The sequence below is a fragment of the Lytechinus variegatus genome, chromosome 13 (assembly GCF_018143015.1).
Source record: "Lytechinus variegatus isolate NC3 chromosome 13, Lvar_3.0, whole genome shotgun sequence".
Taxonomy (NCBI): Eukaryota; Metazoa; Echinodermata; class Echinoidea; order Temnopleuroida; family Toxopneustidae; genus Lytechinus; species Lytechinus variegatus.
The window spans coordinates 3,630,356-3,636,355 of NC_054752.1; the positions used below are offsets into that span (position 1 = coordinate 3,630,356).

The 6,000-nt window shown below is 33.3% G+C and overlaps 1 long non-coding RNA gene across 1 annotated transcript; it reads right to left on the reverse strand.

The window, feature by feature from the left end:
* Nucleotides 1–3,441: 3,441 nt before the first annotated feature.
* LOC121426304 lies at nucleotides 3,442–4,242 on the reverse strand. Its single transcript, XR_005971591.1, has 2 exons — nucleotides 3,631–4,242; nucleotides 3,442–3,521 (listed from the first exon to the last, which is right to left on the reverse strand). It is a non-coding gene; the product is annotated as an uncharacterized LOC121426304 (long non-coding RNA).
* Nucleotides 4,243–6,000: the final 1,758 nt, after the last annotated feature.

A 6,000-nucleotide genomic window follows, 5' to 3' on the forward strand; every position in this document is an offset into this window, starting at 1 on the left:
TTATTCCTTGAATGCTTTTAGCGCCTGTATGGCAGCTCAGCTACAGCCGGGATAATAATATGATATACCAAGCACAGGAGGTTATAGACGCAATTATAGTAGCTGCGCTATACAGTCAGACGTAGCGTATCAAAAAAAACGGGACAGATTTGAAAAGTCTATAAAATTTTTGTTTGAAATTATGATGTCTATATTTTGGTGCTAATAGGTGCTCTAAGGTCTTATCTTTGAAATGCAATTTAAAAAAATAAATTTTGTTCATGCTTGAGCGAACACAGGACGTTTTTGTTGGGGGTTGAATGAGAGGCTTGCGCAAGAATTGCAGAATTTAGGTAATATGTTGATCTGACTTCTTGCTAATCAGGAGAGTTCTTCTGGCCCTTTTCATTATTTGTGCCACAATTTTCGAATTATGCTGTCAAATTTTATCTACAAATTTATTTATTTACTTGAATTATATTGTTTTTTTTTTATTTAAACTTCTCTTACCTTTTAATTTCCCTTCATAAATAACTGAGAAAAAATATTTTTTGTCAACCCAAGCAAGAAGATTAGCACTATTAATTGGAAAAACTTGTGATTATTCAAATCCTTTTATCATATGAAAAAAAACATGTTATGTACCTTTAAAAGACATGAATCTATTTTTCAAGGGGTCATTGATTCTTTGATCATGTTAAATTGCTTGACAGGAAACACAGGAAGGGATTCAAGTCTTTCAATGACAATGGTGTATTGCGTCAATTTTGAAGGAGCTAGATATGGCAGATCGGGTAAAATGTATTAAAAAGTTGTGAGGGAGCAAAGTGAGCATGCAAAAAATCCTACTTTTTTATCATAATATCAAACTTTGTGATAGATTTTGACATAATATTCAGTAAATCATATCATATTTTACTTTCTATCTTTCCTTTTATTTCCTGTCCACTTTTTTCTTTGTCTTCATTTTTTTAATCGAGGGGGGGGGGGCATCCCGAGCCCCCGCCCATCTGTGTGGCACTGTTCAAAAGGGACCATTACCTTTGTAGCACACAATGAAAGGATTTGAAAAAAAAATCCACGCTCTCCCATACTTCGGTTGAAAATTGTTTTAGCTTGAAGAAGGAATATTCAAAGCTAACAGAGAGCATATTAAAAAGAAACAACAACAGAACAATTTAAGTAAATAAATAGATCTGAAAATGAATTTTGACCCCATGATTTGAAAATTATGGCAAAGATAATGAAAAGGATAAGAGGAAGTTTGCTAATGAGCAAGAAGTCCGATCATCATATTTATAATTTTATGCCATTTTGGCGCAAGCCTCCTTTGTAACCCCTGACAAAAACATTCCGTGTTCGCTCAAGCATGAACGAAACAAATTTGTTTTAATAGCATTTGAAAGATAAGACCTTAGAGCACCTATTAACACCAAAATATAGACATCATAATTTGAAACAAAAATTTTATAGACTTTTCAAATCTGTCCCGTTTTTTTTGATACGCACAGTATAAATGGACCATATTATAATTACTATATATTTTTATTTTTTTGATGATGATCATGTATCAATAGATGTGTGATTTATTTTGTATGCAGAGCAAGTGATCCCCAAAGTACTTATATTCTTGCAGCTGTGTCATTTATTTCATTGTTATGTAACAGTTTGTGCTTTAAACCGATAATTGGACCAATGCAACTTGTCTATTTTTGCCTTCAATAATACCAAAGGATTTTACAAGGTCTGATAAACCAACAGCACAATATAATGCTGCACTATTAGAATGTAAAGCTATATGAAGTATATTATTGTTGAAATTTATTCATATGCATTATTATATATATTTTGTTGGATATATGTTAATCAGTAAAACTGAATCTAAATGAACAGGGTTCCCAGCCCATCAGGGAAAATCATTTTACTTTTTTCCAGTCAGGAAATTTGATTAAAAAATACCTAAGATCAGGGAAATGCCTCAAATGAGGGAAAAATCAGGGAATTTTGATTGGCCCAAAAGTCGAAAACACGGTCAGTTAGAACCAAATTATATTTTGTTGCATATCAAAACAACATCCATTGAAAATGACTGGTTATGGCGGTCTTTTAGTGTTTTTTTTTCATGCAATTCACTGCAACAAGTTGGTAAACATGCAAAGATGGGAATGGGTATAAATGATTATCAGGGAATTTTTAAACTTCATCAGGAAGAAATCAAGGAATAAGCCAGTTGGTAGTTCCTTTCTGCGCATGATCAAATGAGTCTACGCATGATCAGAAGAAGGTCATTTGTACTAAAGTGACATGGTGCTTTAAAATCTAATGAGATAAGCACCAACTCTGATGTCTTGATTATTCATATATTCTTTTGAATAGTGGTATTCATTTACATCCACAAAAACAACAGTGCGTCCACGAACGACTGGTATTTCACAGTTTGCCAAGTACATCGCGCAACATGTTATGATATGCGTTCAAAGAAGGAATGCAAGAAATACCTTCATAACGTGTTCATTGGTGTGCTATTCTAGTCACCTGGTCTATTCAATTTCTTCATCCTGCTATGTAAGGCAAGCTTACGTAATATCTTGCTTTGAAATCTGCCTATCATAATGAAAGAATTGAATGGTCATTTGACCAAAATTGTCCATGAAGTAACTACGAACTGGTCTATTTTGTTTTCTTGAAAAGCTGGGAACCCTGATGAATGCCTCGTAAAGATCAAATGATTGATCATAAATAGTCCATTGTGCAAAGAGTTTGAATCGATAACATCAGTCACAACTATGGAAAGCTAGCACACCAACACTATCAGTATGACATGCTCTATGTACAAGTATAATATAATCATCAGTCTTTGCCAGAATCATTTCTCTTTCGATTGTCACATTTAAAATGTATTCATTCATTCTCTGTTATTATATGAAGATGTTGATCATTAAATCATGAAAAATATCTAGAAACTCCAGCAAAATAAGAAGACGAATGATATGTGTGTCCATTTAAAGTGTTATATGATGTGCATCATAAATGCATTGTCTTGGCTTCTCTATACCTCCAAAGGGACAGTGTACAATTTTTCTCTTTTTTCAACTCGGTTAATTCATTAATTTCATATAATACAAAGTAGTTATGATTAGGTATACAATAAAATGTGACTGGGAAATTACAGTACAAGCCTGACTTGTAAAAGAGTGATTTCCTATCTATTTGAAGAATTATGACATTGATGGATTTCCATAGATATCACTCATTGATTGATTATGTATAATGTGAAAGTTTTCTTGCCGCAATGCTTTCATCAAAACTTCATGTAACTCTTTGCTAAAATTATGACAAGCCAACATTTTTCCTTACTGTACATTGTATGTTTCTTATGTTTGCTTTGCGCTTTCCACATGATTTGATGGAGAAGAAAATTATTCCAGTTGTAATTTCCAGACATTTTTCAATTAGAGTATCATGAATGAACTGATAAATTGAACCTGTACTGTTAACGATTTGTGTCATAGTTGGCTTTCCATAGTTAAACCAAATTGAACCTGTCCTGTTAATGATTAGTGTCATAGTTGGCTAGCCATAGTTAAACCACATTGAACCTGATTAGTGGTGTACTTGGCTTTCTATACCGGTAGTTACACCAAATTGAACCTGTACTGTTAATGATTAGTGTCATAGTTGGCTAGCCATAGTTAAACCTTATTGAACATGTCCTATTAATGATTAGTGTCATAGTAGGCTCGCCATAGTTAAACCATATTGAACCTGTACTATTAATGATTAGTGTAATAGTTGGCTAGCCATACTTAAACCATATTGAACCTGTCCTATTAATGATTAGTGTCATAGTTGGCTAGCCATAGTTAAACCAAATTGAACCTGTACTGTTAATGATTAGTGTTGTACTTGGCTTTCTATTGTTAAACCAAATTGAATCTGTACTGTTAATGATTAATGTCATATTTGGCTAGCCATAGTTAAACCTTATTGAACCTGTACTGTTAATGATTAGTGTCATAGTTGGCTATCCATAGTTAAACCATATTGAACCTGTACTGTTAATGATTAGTGTCATAGTTGGCTAGCCATAGTTAAACCATATTGAACCTGTCCTATTAATGATTAGTGTCATAGTTGGCTAGTGATAGTCAAACCACAACTATAGTCCAAACTTGAAGTCAGAATATGGGCCGATGTATTTTGTGTGTTTAATATTGGAACAGTATAATATTACGGGTTTGTTGCTGAGAGAGTTGCGTTTAAAGGTCAAGTCCACCTCAGAAAAATGTTGATTTGAATCAATAGAGAAAAATCAGACAAGCATAATGCTGAAAATTTCATCAAAATCGGATGTAAAATAAGAAAGTTATGACATTTCAAAGTTTCGCTTATTTTCAACAAAATAGTTATATGAACGAGCCAGTTACATCCAAATGAGAGAGTCGATGATGTCACTCACTCACTATTTCTTTTGTTTTTTATTGTTTGAATTATACAATATTTCAATTTTTACAAATTTGACGATTAGGACCTCCTTGCCTGAAGCACAAAATGTTAAAATAATGGAATTCCACGTGTTCAGGGAGGAATGAAACTTCATTTCACATGACAATGATGAGAAAATCAAAATATTTCATATAATAAAATACAAAAGAAAAAGTGAGTGAGTGATGTCATCAACTCTCTCATTTGGATGTAACTGGCTCGTTCATATAACTATTTTGTTGAAAATAAGCGAAACTTAAAAAATGCCATAACTTTTTTATTCTACATCCGATTTTGATGAAATTTTCAGTGTTCTGCTTGTTGAATTTTTCTCTTTTTTTTCAAATCAAGTTTTTGTTGGGGTGGACTTGTCCTTTGATTGCAACTCGTTCTGCTATGGACCCAATAATTTGCCTGTTATATTGATAGCTATCAAAACCAAATAATTTGACAATCACTTACAGCACAATCCAAAAACTGCACAATAAAAAATATTAATCTTCACAGAAGACCAAAGCTAATTATGAACTTTTTCATATCACATGTTTCTTAAGCAGTTATGGGGTTCTTTTTATCTGGTTGTTATTGTGTTCATTTTATTTATTCTTACTGTCTTGGGATACCTGGGGGTGTTTCACAAAGATTTAAAGATAAATTCCAGTTCTGGTAACGATCTCAAAATGACTTTTTACAGAATCTAATATAATGACCACCAACGTCACAGTGTCTGTTTGTATGAATAAAAAATATGTGCCAAAGGATTCTGGAAGAAATTGTGTAATTGCTGAGAAATAAGCAAAATAAGCGCGAATTCGGTCACTTCCGTCGGGTCTTTATTCCAGCAATAATAATACACTGTCCCACGTGTGACTATCTGTGTTGGCGATCTTCAGTGTGATCGTATTTCAGCTTAGATTTTATGATTTCATAAAGTTAAGTTTATGTAACTGTACCAGATCTAGATCCACGATGATATAGTCATACTTAACCTTGGTTTTACAGACTTTCTCACGAAATTAGTGTTTTACTGCAACTACATTCATTGAGCTTTAAGTAATACTTATGGAGCATTGCAAGAAACTTGCGAACAATCGCACTTCTATTTTCATTCCCGAAATCAAGCACATGCCGTGCAATTAATTGCAAATTTGTGATTGATGGCTAATCTGCTCCATGAAACAAGGAGTGTAATCTGAGTTGCTAAAGTGGCACTTGAATGTCTATTTGCGTGCGGTATTACAGGCATGACCGCATTGATCAGATCACGCAAAGAGGGATCTACTGTGCTTTGATGAATAAGATTGCGCGTTGCATATTTTGTACGCGTCAGTGTTTCAGCGCGAATCTAAGTCATACTTAAATCTTAGTGAAACACCCCCCTGCTCTCATCATTCAAGATAAGCAAATAAGCACAGCTAGGCATTCAGTTGAATTTTTCTTCAGTTGTTATGTTTATCCTATTCATTATTTTAAAGTTAATGTTTATTATAATCAATCAACCTTGATTGATTGATCAATGTTCCTGTTATATTTTGA